We start from the raw sequence: 14,372 nt of genomic DNA, 5'->3' as shown, positions 1-14,372 counted from the left end.
ACTTCCCCCCCAAAGCTCACACCTCCCCCACTGGGGGCAGAGATGCGTCCCCCCTACACCAGGAGCCTGAGCGTCCCCCCTACACCAGGAGCCTGAGCGTCCCCCCTACACCAGGAGCCTGAGCGTCCCCCCTACACCAGGAGCCTGAGCGTCCCCCCTACACCAGGAGCCTGAGCGTCCCCCCTACACCAGGAGCCTCAGGAAAACTCCAGGGAGCCCAGGGCCCACCTGGAGCGGGACGGCCCGCAGCCTGGTCAGAACGGAGGGCGCTCAGACGGGCCTTCCAGACTCCGCGCCCCGCTGGACGCCCCCACTTCCTGTGGAGCCAGTCCCACTATACTTCCCCTTAAGTCTACCCGTTTCATTTCTGTGTCTTCTTCGGCCTTGTCCAAGGCAAAAATACGTGCATGAAGTCACAGATCCAATGTCCTATTTCCAAATTTTTTTTCTGAAATGTACGAAAATGAACACCTACACGTGAAGCCTGTTCACCCACATCCAGGCTACACCGTCTGAGGAGCAGGGTCCCCACCCCGAGAAACGCTGGTCTGGTCACCCCCTCACATCGTCCACCTGCACGTCTGTGGCAGAGAGCCGGTGACAGCCCACAGTCACACAGCCATTCCAGGCACCCGTCCAGGCCTTGCGGACCGGGGTTCTGTCTCCCAGAGGCCCAGCCCAGGCCTCTGCTTTCCCAACCCCCTCCCCTCCCCCTCCCCTCCGGGCTGGCCAGGAAGGAAGCCCCCAGGGCCAGCTGTCCTGAACCCCATGTGATGACACGGACAGGAGACGCCTGATTCGCCCTGTGTCTGTGCACGTGTGTCTGGATGAGTGGGCAGAAAGATCCAGAAAGACCCACTCCCCATGGTCCACACTGGTGGTCCCAGGACCTCGGGCTAGGAGGACTTGGAGGGAAAGAGAGACTGTTCCATTTTCTTGAGGCATCTTGGTTCTTTGCCTCATGGGCATGCGTCACTTTCAGGGTCTGGTTTTTGCTTATTCTTTTTCAATCTAACAACATAAATTCAGTTGCACTTCCCCAGTTAACTTTTACTTTCATTGAGAAGAGTAGTGTACTTGTAAATGTAAAATTACAACCCTGTAAAGAAACTCGGGCACCTGAGAGACAGTCACGGCAGTCTAGGTGGACCAAGCCAAATAAACACCACCACAGTCATAACAGCACCTTCCGGTCAGGCCGGGAAAAGCCGGTGACAAGGCATCTCTTTCTCGTCCAGAAGCCCCCCCACCTTGCCGTCTGCCCAGCAGCCTCCAAAGCCTCCCCTACCTCCAGTCCAGACCCTGTCCATCCACTCCCAGGCTAGGCCCGCCTGGTGGGGAGGGGCGCTGCCCAGCGCTCCCCTCAGGCCCAGGCCACTAGGACACATGGTGCCCCAGCTCCCCTCCCCACATTACCTGGCTCTCCTCCAGGGCCCCTCGGCAGCTGGGCCAGGGTCAGAGCCAGCGTGGAAGCGGCCGCCGCCTGCCCCTCCTAGGCCAGTGTCCAGGCTCACGCGTGTGAAGGCTCGTTCCACCAGCTACCTAATGAGAGTGAGTCACATCTGGGACCCACAGCTTCCTGCTCTGGCGGTGGGGGCAGCAGAGAGCCTCACGTTCAACCCTCAGCTCAGGGCCTCTCGGGGTGTGTAGTGGGGCTCTCCCAGCCACAGAGAGCCCTCAACAGGAGGGGGAGAGCTGTCAGGCCAGGCTCCTGACTCCAGTGACTTCATGGAAATTGGAAGCTTTAAGCTGGAACCGTTTTCAAGAAGTAAAAAACAAAACAAGGACCAAAAGCCTGCATGAGAAGTCCAGCGACAGCTGATGAAGGCAGGGAGTAAACGCCTCCCTAATGAGCGATTAGAAGCAAGGGCGGCCTGGCAGGGAGCCGCACCCTGGCTCCGCCACTCACACAAGGCTCTGAGCCTCAGCTTCCCCACTGGGATCATGGGATGCTCAGCGGTGAGGCAGGAGACTAGGAGGGACTGGGAAGCAGGGCGCACAGACCTCCCAAAACAGAGGGGGAAAGCACCTCCTGGTCCTCAGGGAGCCCTCTGAGCATGAGACATGGGGACCTGGGATCATCTTCTACCTTTTATCCTGACAGTAAACCCTACTGTTCAGTAACAAAGTAGGGAACAGTGTCCAATTTTCCCAGCTGACACGTCCTGCCCTCCCCAGGTCTCCCTTCCAGCTCTTTCCTCAGAGGAAGCAGACTCTTCTCTGCTGACCTGCTGCACCCCGAGGCCCAGCCCCCCGGCACTTGACACCTCACCCCTCATACCAACTGCGAGGTCCCAGCAGGCAGGACCTGTGCACACAGGCTAACGCACCCAGGATCACTATTTAAACACTGACTGTGTGCTGGGCACCATGCACAGCCTCATGAGGAGGTCCCGCTATTGTGCCCATTCTATAGAAGAGAAAACTGAGACTCAGGCTACCCACTTGCCCAAGCACACACAGCTTAAAATAAAAAAAAAAAAGGCAGAGCCAGAATTCAAACTCAGGTCTGTCTGACTCTATGGCCTAGGCTCTCTCAACCACTCACATCATGACACTCCCCAGGAGCAAAGAAGGGCTTCCCTGGAGACAGGCTGATCCAGATCCCACTACGCCCTGCTTGGCAGGTGCCCTCGCCCGAGATCTCCAAGCCCTGGCACTCGGTGCTCCCAAACCTGCCAGTGAAACTTCCCCAAAGGAGGGGCAACTGCGGGCTTTCTCAGCATCAGGCAGGGAAGACTGGTTTCTGTTCGCTCAAGGTGCCAGGCGCAAAGCACAGCCCCACCCTCTCCTGTTCCACTCAGCAGCACCCGCCCTCCTCCCCATGGGCAGGACTCCTCTCTGGTGCTGGGGACACAAGCGTGTCTTGGACACAGCGTGCCCACCACCAATGACATGGCACAAAGATCTGGGAGAAGCGTCCGTGAAGGCAAGATATGTGGTCCGGAGCTCAGGGGAGAAAGACCTCACCCACCTGGGGGAGGTTCAGGGCCTCCCTGAAGAAGGGGACCCAAGAGAGGGTGTCCCAGGCCCGGGAGATGGCCCAGCCAATCCCTGACTGAAATAGTGGGCAAGAAAGAATAAAACTGCGGCAAAAACAAGGCAGACACGGTTGGCCGTTGACCAAGAGACAAATAACACTGAGCTCTGAGCACATAGTTTGGCCCCATTTGACAAACCCAGATGTCAATCCCTTTCCCCTTGGGAAGAAACCCTGCAGCACCCCAGCGTGTTTCAAACTCCAGGCAGATTTATGAGAGGGAGTGTGGGCACGGAAACCATCAATACTACAGTCACCACACCCCGGAGAGGGGTCTGAGCAGTCAGGTCTGGCGATTCACCCCCAACCAGTCCCTTGTCCCATGAATGTGGGATGAAGAGGCTGACAGCTCTGCAATCAGAGTCCCCATCAAGTGACCTCGGCCGCCCAAGGAGCCCATCTGTAAAGTCAGGACAACATCATCCAGCTCCTTGGGAGGCTGTGAGGGTTAGTGAGAAATGTGTATAAGGCACACAGTAAGTGCTCAGTTACAGCTGAAGACAAGGGAGGCTGGGCAGAGGGTGCTCTCTCAGTTTTAAAGCCTAGATCCTGGGCTTCCCTGGTGGCGCAGTGGTTGAGAGTCCGTCTGCCGATGCAGAGGACACGGGTTCGTGCCCCGGTCTGGGAAGATCCACATGCCGCTGAGCGGCTGGGCCCGTGAGCCATGGCCGCTGAGCCTGCGCGTCCGGAGCCTGTGCTCCGCAACGGGAGAGGCCGCAGCAGTGAGAGGCCCGCATACCGCAACAACAAAAAAAGTAATAAACCCTAGATCCTGGCTCTACTGTACACCTGTCCTGTTCAAAGAACGTCCATGGCTTCACGGTACCTCCTGAGTCAAGTCCTGGCTCCTCCTCTCGGGCCTCCACACCTGGCCCAATTCGTCTTTCCATCCTGATCTCCTTTTACCCCATGATCCAGCTGCCTCACCCCGCTATACCTTGGCTCAAGCCTTTCTGCCACCAGGAATGGTCAAAATGCTACTCATCCTGCCGAGACAAGTACAGACGCCGCCTCTTTCAGGAAGCAGTGCCCCATCGTCGCCCCCTCTGGGCCACAGTGCCACAGGCCTCTCCTTAGAGGATATACACTGTCACCTTCCTTCTGTAGCATCCATTTTCACTTCTAGTAACAGCTCCCTATTCCTGTGGAGAACCAGCCCTTCAGGGGTGGGCTCCTGATCAGTGTTCACTGAGGAACGGGCATGTGACTCAAAATGTTGAATTCTGGGACTTTTGTTGGAACTAACTGGAAAAAGGAGATGCTCTCATTTCACTAGGCTGGGAGGATATGAGCTGCAAGCTGCTGGGCTCATCTAGGCCACAGTGGTAGTCAGCCTCCAATGACCCTCGCCTCCTGGTGTTCACGCCCTTGTATGGTGTCCTCCCACATTACCTGGGCGACCAACAAAATACTGCAGAAATCACATGTTTGACTTCTGAAGTCATGAAGAATACTTTGGCTTCCACCTTGCTGCCTCTTGGATTACTCCCTCTGGGGGGAAGCTAGCCAACGTGTCGTGAGACACTCAAGTGGCCCTGTGGTGAGGAACTGAGGCCTCCTGCCCACAGCCAGCACCAACCTGCCATCCATGTGACTGAGTCACCTCGGAAGCAGATCCTCCAGTCCCCGTCAAGACTGGACTGATGCGCTCTCACTGTAGCATGCCGACCTGATCAGGAGAGACAGGGGGGCACCTCCGCTCTTCCAGCAGACCCACCCATCCCCAGTACCAGGCACTTAGGAGGCCTTCACGACATCTCTGCCAAACTGATCTGCACCCAGAATCTCCTAACAAGAACATAAGGCAGAAACACAGAACCCACTCTGTGCAGACAGCAGCACTCCCCCTGCCTGGGAGGACAGAGCAGTCTGGCTCAGTAGTGGTGTCAGGTCTGCTGGCCCCACTCCTCCAGGCCCCCAGTTCTTCCACGCTCTGGGCCAGCAGATCCCCGAGGAGACAGCCTCACCGAGGCAGGCACAGCCTTGTGGTCCCGTCACTCACCCTGCTCCCAGAATGATTTTTTCACACTGGGGGGAGGTGGGGTGCATTCCAATGCAGTGACTCACCTCTGGCCCCTCTGCCATCATCTCTTCCCAGTCGACTGCAAACTCAGGGATGTGCTAGGATCCCTTCCTTCCCCAGGCTGGGAACATATGGAGATGCTCTGGCTCACTCCTTCAGTCCAGAGAAGGGGCCGACTGAGGTCATGCAACCAGTTACAAGTTACAGGATGGAACAAAGGCCTTCACTCCTAATCAGTGGTGGTCCTAAGGGGTGAGATACAAAGCCACTCCAAAAAAACACATGTGTTAATAAGTAAACAGCACCTTTGCAACCAAACTCAGCTCCCTTACTTAGCCACCGCCCCTCCTATGCAGAAATCTAAACAGCTGCTGCTTGTCTCAGTTAGAATGCCAGACAAGGAAGAATGAACCACCCCGCATCATGCTGGTGGCACAGCCTTCCAGAGGGCAGGGGGCTGGCTCCCATGACCCCCATGGCCCCAGCCTCTGCCAGGCCTCGGGGACAGGGCTTTGGAGAAGGAAAGGGGCAGCCCAGGTCACAGTGTGTTGAGTAACTGCAGAGAATCCTAAAAGAACAGATGTGAAAGCAACTGCCCTGCCAACCAAAAGTCCTTATTTCCTTTGAAAAACTTGGCAGCTGGGCTACACCAGCGGCCGCCTGTCCTTCCCCACACCCCGTCTGGTGTGAACTACTGATGGACAGGGAGGAAGACCATGACCCTCCCTACAGATCCTGGGAAGGAGGTTATGGAGGTGCCACGAGGTGAAAACAGACCTTTCATTCAACAATATCACAGATTTACGTATATTTTTTAACACAGAGGAAAATCCGGAAAAATATACTCCAAAACTTAGGAGTTATTGCTAGGTGATAAAATTTAACACAGTTTTAATTGCATATTTTCTTGTTTATGCCTGTTTTCCAATTTTCTCTAATGAAAATATACCTCCCATGTAATTAAAAGATAACAGGGAAAAGCAACTACTATGAAGAAAAAGCAGGAATAAGGAAAAACAATGGCCTGAGACTGGAAGGTCTCCACCCAATGCCAAACTCAGCACCACCTGTAACCAAGTAAAAATGGAAAGTTTTTATGATAATTTAAAATATTACTACGTTAGGGACTTCCCTGGTGATCCAGTGGTAAAGAATCCACCTTCCAGTGCAGGGGACACAGGTTCGATCCCTGGTCAGGGAACTAAGATTCCACATGCCGGGGGGCAACTAAGCCAGTACGCCACAACTAGAGAGAAGCCCGCATGCCACAACTAGAGAGAAGCCCGCATGCCACAATGAAGAGCCTGTGCCGCAACGGAAACATCCTGCGTGCCGCAACTAAAAATCCGACGCAGACAAAAAAATAAAGAAAATAAATTTTAAAAAAAACTACTACCTTAAAGCCACTGAAGATCACAAAAAGAGATTGAACCAGACAATGTGAGCCCCCCAGTAGAAGTTTGCAACCCCATTTCCAGTGTGCTCTTGTGTGGAAAAAAAGTCAAAACTAAATTAGATCAAGGCTCCAGATACAACTACCAAAATCTATAGGAGGTTCGGTGGATAAAAAACACATTAAGCACTATAGGGAGCAAAAAAAAAAACATGGCACGAGAGAGAGTGAATGAATATCAATCATACAGATGAAAGAAGACTTGAGAAATATATCAACCAATCTCATTACACAAACCTCATTTGGACGCTGATTTTAAAAAACTAAAATAATATATATATATTTTTTGACATGTACGAAACAATTGGAAATTTGAACACAATACACTGCATGGATAGCTATGATCTTAAAGAATATTGTGAAGTTTTAAGTGTGGTAATAATACTCTGGGGTTTTTTTGTTCTGTTTTGTTTTTCTACTCCTTCTTCTTTAGGAATAGTTCCTCGGTATTGCAGGTTCGGTTCCAGATCACTGCAATAAAGCAAATATTGCAATAAAGTGAGTCACACGAATTTTTTCGGTTTCCTAATGCATATAAATGTTATGTTGACACTGTACTGTAGTCTATTAAGTGTGCAATACCATTATGTCTAAACAATGTACATATCTTAATTTTAAAAGACTTTATTGCTAAAAAATGCTAAAGATCATCTGACAAAGCAAGGTGGCCACAAGCCTCCAATTTATAATAAAAAAGAAACACGATACCTGCAAAGCACAATAAAACGACGTATGCCTGTACTACAATTTTTACAGATGAAGTGATATGAGGTCTGAAGGAGGGAAGTGTGTGGGAGGAGAGATGACTCCAGGTTAGCCAAGAGCTGGAAACCGTGGCATCTAGGGGATGAGTATATGGGGGTGGACATGCTATTCTGTCTTCCTTTGTGGGTGTTTAATTTTTCCATAATGGAATGTTGAAACACTGTCACTGTAAGAGCTCTGGCATCTGTTGTCTCATTTGAGTCTCACTTGGTGAAGGCGACATGTTCAGCCCCTTCCTACAGATGAGGAATGCCCCCCACCCTGCCCCGAGGGAGTCTCAGAGCCAGTAACACAGAATCAGCCTCAGCCCTGCTCCCGACTGGGAGGGGTGGATGCACTCTCAGCCTGAACCCTGAGCAGGGCAGAGACACCCCCAGGCCCCTCTGCGGAAGCACCGGAGGCTGCAGGGCTGCAGGCTCCACCGTCATGTACTAGCCTGGAGCAGCGGCCACCTCTCCTTTGCCTCCACCTCCACCCAACTCCCGCACAGGAGCTTAAAGGCTTCCAGTACCAGCCTGGACGGCGGCATCTTAACCCCTCTTCTGGCAAAGCCCTCCGGTGGGAGCCCCTCTCCGTCGCATCCTCTGACCGCAAAGCAGTTTACCGGGGGAGTGGGGCGCCCAGGACCTCCACGCCTGCAGACACGGCCCAACCACAAACCTGCATCCAGTCTGCAGTGCCACAAACCCTACAGAAAATAATCCCCAGTGTGTACAAAGACTTAACTTACGGGCTACTTAGCGCAGTGAGCTAACTGCAAAAATACTGGAAAAAACCCTAAATGTCCAGCAATAGGGTACAGAGAAAATCAACCAGGGTTCCTAGTATACCAAACGTTGGAGAGAGCCTGATATGTGTCTGAGAACTCCAGCAACCCCACTCCCAAAGCCTGGGGGCAAGCAGGACAGACACAGTAAGAAATGTTGTAATGCTTTTTTTTTTTTCTTGTCACATGTTGAAAAAAAAAAAACAACCCCAAAACAAGAAATCGTCTGGAAAGACATACACCAATATACTAATAGGTTACATTAATGGGTACAGATTCTGGCTTTTCTCCCCACTTTTTTTTTTTTTTGCAGTACGCGGGCCTCTCACTGTTGTGGCCTCTCCCGTTGCGGAGCGCAGGCTCCAGACGCGCAGGCTCAGCGGCCATGGCTCACGGGCCTAGCCGCTCCGCGGCATGTGGGATCTTCCCGGACCGGGGCACGAACCCGTGTCCCCTGCATCGGCAGGCGGACTCCCAAGCACTGCGCCACCAGGGAAGCCCATCCCCACTTTACTGCTTAGGTTTTATGCTTTTTTAGTAATAAGTGTGAATTATTTGGGTAATTAACACAAAATTCAAGCCATTTGAAAATAAAAAATGAGCTGACCTTCTCCTCCTCCCCAGGAATGCTGCTCAGTCTTGGCCCAGGAGGCAGAAACTGCCTGGCTGTGGGACTTCTCAAGGCCACACGGCCTCTCTGAGCCTCAGCTTCCCCATCTGTCAGACACCAAATCCACCAAGTGAGCTCTTCCCACCTCCTCACAGAGGCTGTTCCCTCCTCTGTGAGATGGGTACAGTAAGGCACACCCACAAGGCCACATAAACACCACCTGCCTAGCCTCCCCTCCCCCACTGCCCATGGACTGGTGCCCTCATTTCCAGCCTTTGCTCATTCCTCTGCCTCTTGGGCACCTGGTGACTCTACACCCAGCGTGGTGGAGAACCAGGGGCATCAGAGGCCACACGTGGAATGAAACAATCCCCACGACCACACCCCCAGATCTCCAGCTGCTCGAGGCTGACAGGCTAGCCCCTCCAGCCCTCTGACCACCCTCCAGGAAGGCGGTATAGCCCCGATTTACAGAGAAAGAACCAGAAACTCAGAGAAAAGAAATAACCACCCATCTACATATACCAAACCAAGATGAAGACTGCAGCCTGGGGGCCCTTCTCTGAGCTCCTCCTACACCCTCCTCATGGGGTATCAGCAAACCACCCTGTACCCTTTCTGAAGAGCCAGGCGCACTGCTTAGGGCCACAGGCAGGACCGAGGGAAGACGAGGAACGTCGTAGGACACACCAGGCTGGAGGCACAAAACTTCCAGCACCTCCTCATCAAAGCGGCTGCAGCCCCCCAGCCCCTCTCCATACAGCTGGTAGGCGCTCAAGTGCAGGTTGAACAAAGGACGTGCGATGCTGCCCCCTCTGGCTGGAGGAGCAGGTGGGCGGAGGGGAGAACCCAAGGTGGGGCATCAGGAGGGAAGGGAAGCACCCAAGCCTTGGCCTGGCGCCCTGGGATCAGGTGTACAATGGCACTCTCCCAGAGGCGCAAACTCAGAGCCCCCGGAGATCAGACGGGACATCAACCAGTGATGCCGGCTGGCCGGCTGGCTGGCTGGGGACTAGGGTAAACTGGAGGCCCAAGCTCCGTGTAAAGAGAGGCTGCCGCCGAGCTTCAGCCAGTAGCTGCCACAAAGGAATGTGGCCAGTGTTGCAAGCCTTCTGAGTTATCAAAGGAAATCAGAAATCTGGGTTTTTACAGAAACAGACTCACAGACATAGAAAACAAACTCAGGGTTACCAAAGAGGAAAGGGTGCGGTGGGGGGGTAGATAAACTAGGGGTATGCGACTAACAGATACACACTACTGCACATAAAATAAACAACGAGGATCTACTGCATAGCACAGGGAACTATATTCAATACTTTATAATCATCTATAATGAAAAGAATCTGAAAAATATGTATTTTTAAAAATCATATATATATAATTACATATATATAACAATATATATACATTACATATATATAACTGAAAAAAAAGAAACTGGGTTTTTTTTACATAAAATCTCATGGTTGCAGATGCTGGCAATGAATCCAAAATAAATTTTAAGCAGTTCTCCTATCAGTGCTCTGGACTCACTGCTGTGTGGCCCTGAGCAAGACACTTAACCTCTTTGGGCTTCAACTGTCATCTGTAAAGTGGAAAAATAACACAGGGTATTGTGACAATGAAGTAAGACAAAGACAAAGATGTATACTTTGTCCATATTAATGAGAACAAAAAGCAACACTAACAATAACAGCTAATGCTCAGGGAGTGCAAGGCACTGCTCTACGTAACATCAGTTAATGTCATTTCATTCATACTGTTAGGCATTTTTTTGAACTGTGCATTTGGAAACACTTTCAAACTTTCAGAAAAGTTAGATGAAAAGTACAAAGAACTCTCCTATACTTTAATTCATATTTGCCTATTTGTACCATTTTGTCTCACTTTCTTTATTATCTGTCTATACATATGTTTCTCTTTAATATTTGAGAGCGGTTTGCTTATACCGTGAGCCTCTACCCCTAAATACTTCAGTGCACGTTTCTTAAGAACAAGGACCAATATAGTTATCAGGTCATTTAATATTGACACACTACTTTAATCTATAGTCCATATCCAGTTTCATCAGCTGTCCTAATAATGTCCTTTATGTAATTCTTTTCAGCCCAGGTTCACATAACTGCATTTGGTTGTCACGTCACTTTGGTCTCTTTTAATCTGGAACTGTTCCTGGCTTTTGAGATAAGCAGTCTTATTCTGTCTCCATTTTATAGATAAGAAACTGAAGCTCAGAGAGGTTGAAGCCCCTGCCCAAAGTCACACAGCTAGGAAATGTTGAGCTTGGACTCAAGCCCAAGAGGTTCCCTCCAGAGCCTGTGTTCTTGTCCTCCAGGCATAAAAGCTTGCAAATAGTAGCCTTTGTTGTTAATAACTGAAAACAGTGGTTCCCTCTGCAAACAGGTGGATGGCTGATCACAGCCACCTCACTCAGCAGGTGGTCATTAACTGAAGGGGTGGCCTCCTGTGCACACACTGGCTGGACCTCCTGCTGCCAGCTCCCCATACTTGGCAATGGCCCTGGCCCAAGGCCCACCACCCCACCCTGTGGGGCCCCGTTTAGCTCCCTCTATACAAGCTGGGCGGTGGAGAGCTGGAGGGGCCCACAGCTGAGCTACCTTGCTTTTTCCCCCCTCTTAAAGTGACAGTCCAGGTACAAATGCCCATGTGCCAAAATCAGAGCAAGGCAAATACCCCAGGGACAGAGCCTGAAGTCAAAAGGGCCCTCAGGCCATGTTCCTGACCCACAGAGCACCAGACTGAAGGGGACCCCTGAGGTCAGTTGTCCAAGAGGGGGCTGAGCACATCCTAAGACACATGACAGAGTTGCACTGGAGAGGAGGGTTTACAGGAAGAAGGAATAGCAAGAGGAAGGGCTGGAGGTGGGAGCGGAGCTCTCGCAGCAAGGACTCAGGACTCCAGGGCATCACGCAGCCTGTGTTGCGTGCAAAGAGGACCAGGAGGCTGTGGGCTGATCCCACAAACTCAGCTTCCTCAGGGAGGACCCACGTGGATGTGGACTTGTCCACTCTTCTCTGGCCAAAGTCCCTACCCCCAATTCCAACCTAGGCCGGGCAGCATCAGCTTAAAAAACCACTCTCTTTGGTTCCCAGATGGGTATGGCTCAGGGCCTGGAAGCTGCCACCAACCTTGCCTCCATCACCTCTAGCTCTTGCCCACCCACCAGCTAGGCCCCATCAGATAGCTCTCCAACAGCTGGTCGTGAGCCACAAATACCAGCAGACTCGCAGTGGGAGAGGCAACACTGTCAACAAGAAGTTTGCAACTTCTGCCTGAGCTCCAGGCCATTCTGTAGACTAATTTGTGCTGAAATATCTCAAAATCCTGGGACCTTCCCTTTGGATGCCCTATTAAATTCGGAAGTTTACCGACCTCACCTGCAAACCCAATTCCAAGTTTCAGAAGCAGAACAGCTCTTGAAAATTTTCCAGAACAAACAAAAAACGGAATAGTTTTGCTTTTCTTCTTCATTGTAGACAATTTTGAAAATACAGAAGGCATGAAGAAATAAGAAAATGACCTATCGACAAACTCTCCCAAAGATATCACAATGAAGACCCCTCCGTCCATCCTTCTAGTGCACAGACCAGCCTGCCTACTCTGTGAGCCTCTCTCTACAGAGGTGTTTGGGGTCAAGGTGCAACCACTCTGTCGCCCCTATTGGCAGGGGGCAGGGACCACGCCTAACTCGCTTTTCTGCCTCCTACGAGGGCAGGCCAGTCGAAGCTCCCTTGCTGGAGTTAGCCACAGAGGCAATATAAGCCGTTATCCCCCCATTAGCAGTCCCTTTGAGCCCAGCTGCAGAGGAAGGGGATCCAAGAGGTGAGGTCAGCAGCAAAGTCCAGAGCATCTCCTGGTAAGCAGTAGGAACAGGAGGAAGAGAGGTGGGCAGGTAGGTGGGCAGGCAATGTGCTCTACCCTTGCGGGGGATTTAATGGGTTCACTTAAGACTGCCTGCTGGGATGGGATCAGGCTCCCAATGGGTACTTAGTCAGACTCCACCAGAACCAGGCCAAAACAGGAGGGGAAGACCAGAAGGCCAGGCCCTAGTCCCCACTCCAGGCCTAACTTGCTACAAGACCTTCAAGGACTTCAGCTTTCCCACCCATAAATGGTGCTCGTCATTCTGTTCCTAACAGGATCAAACGGTACAAGGGACATGCCATGGCTTTGTAAGCCATCTGGCCTCAGAAATTGGAACTCCCCCACCTCTTTCAGCCTTCCTCCATAAAAGGCCCAAGAGCAAGCAACGGCTCTCAAAAGCCCAAGGGCATCAAGGGCTGAGGAAGAAGACCCAGCCTCTGAGGATCCCAAACATTCAGCACTGGGGGAGGCAGCTCCAAAGGTCACCCTGTGGACCCAACTCCATGCCCCAGACCCAGCTGGCCACCCCCGTGGGGCTTCCTCACTACACTGGGGATCTGCCCCTATAGCTCCAGGTCCACAGCGGGACACGCTCACCTCTCCTAGGAGGGCACCTGCCCACGTGTGAGAGTGGTGATTGATTGAATGCCAGAGGCCCTCATCTCTGAGCCCAAAGCCCCAGCCTGCCAAGTGCCCTCAGCCTCACGCCCTGAGACCACTGCAGTCCTGCTGGTCATTCGTTCGTTCATTCATTCATTCATGCTTCTGTTGACCATCATCCTGGACCAGGTCTGAGGAGGCTTCAGCAAGCAATGAGGGCCCTGAACCTAAGGCCAGTCCAGATCTGGCCATTCCAGGTACAGCCTAACCACCAAGGGCACCAGTGGTCCTCACCTTAAAGGCTCCACTTCTAGTGAAAGGGCCCAAACTCTCATTTTCCAGCTCTGGCTCTGGGACTCAGAAAGAACACGAATTCTTCGCCTTTGAGGAAGGGGACCCGAGATATATACCAGGAGAGAGAACAACTCCAGCCCACACTGAGAAAGGCGCCATCATCTCACTCCCAACCAGGGATGGTTACCATGCCGTTCGCGTAAAAGGGTAGGTTTCGGGAGTGTCCCAGTGGGGACGCAAGCCAGAGCAAATGCCTCACCAGCTCTCCCATCTACACACCGCCCCCCTTAACTGGTGAGGCGTCCTGCTCACTGTGGCTGTGACTGGACTGCTTCCAACCCCAGGCCGTAGTCTTGCCCTTACCTGAGCCTTCTCCCTTTGAGTTATTTTTTACTTTAAACAGACCATATTGACCCTCCTGGGGCCCCTGCCTTGCCTGAGCCTGAGAAACCTGAAAAACCAGCCCCTCTTTTTACCATCATAAGCCAATGGGCGTTCCAACAGAGTGGTCGGAGCGTGCCAGACCCAGGGGGGACGCAGAGCCACGTCCCTCAGTGAGGTCTCAGTCTTGTCATCCGGAAAGTGGGGTTGGGCCCCAGTTCCTGCGCTGAGGTCCTATGTGGGAAACGTCTCCCCGCAATGCCTGAGCGAGGGGACATCTGAGAAGGCCCACCCCAAGCTTGGGCCAGAGAAAGCGCAAGGCCGGGAAACGGGGCGGGAAGGGTTCCGCGGGGCGGGGGAAGGGGGCAGTCGGCCGACCCCGCGCCTCTCCCCGGCTCCCGAGGCCCGGGAAGGCAGGCCGAGCGAGGGACCCGGCTGCAGCCGCCCACGCCCACCCCTCCGCTCGGGTGCTGCCTGGCGGGCGAGCAACGAAGAAGCCGCAGACGCCCCCCACGCCGACGCCCTGCCACGCGGGGGTCCAAGGACCTGGCCGGC

General features: G+C 52.7%; 1 protein-coding gene across 2 annotated transcripts in view; it reads right to left on the bottom strand.

Moving 5' to 3' along the window:
* The window catches only part of ADCY7 (adenylate cyclase 7), a 57,779-nt gene extending 56,247 nt beyond the window's left edge, over nt 1-1,532 (bottom strand). For both annotated transcript variants that reach the window (XM_024747312.1, XM_024747317.1), the window contains exon 1: nt 1,417-1,532. The gene's annotated coding sequence lies outside the window, so the exon portion shown is untranslated. The remainder of the gene's footprint in view (nt 1-1,416) is intronic.
* Between the last annotated feature and the right edge of the window lie 12,840 nt (nt 1,533-14,372).

This window comes from Neophocaena asiaeorientalis, unplaced genomic scaffold (genome assembly GCF_003031525.2).
Source record: "Neophocaena asiaeorientalis asiaeorientalis breed wild unplaced genomic scaffold, Neophocaena_asiaeorientalis_V1.1 scaffold438, whole genome shotgun sequence".
Lineage (NCBI taxonomy): Eukaryota > Metazoa > Chordata > Mammalia > Artiodactyla > Phocoenidae > Neophocaena > Neophocaena asiaeorientalis.
Note: the sequence above shows the minus strand (reverse complement) of the source record. Positions and strands in the feature narration are given on the sequence as shown.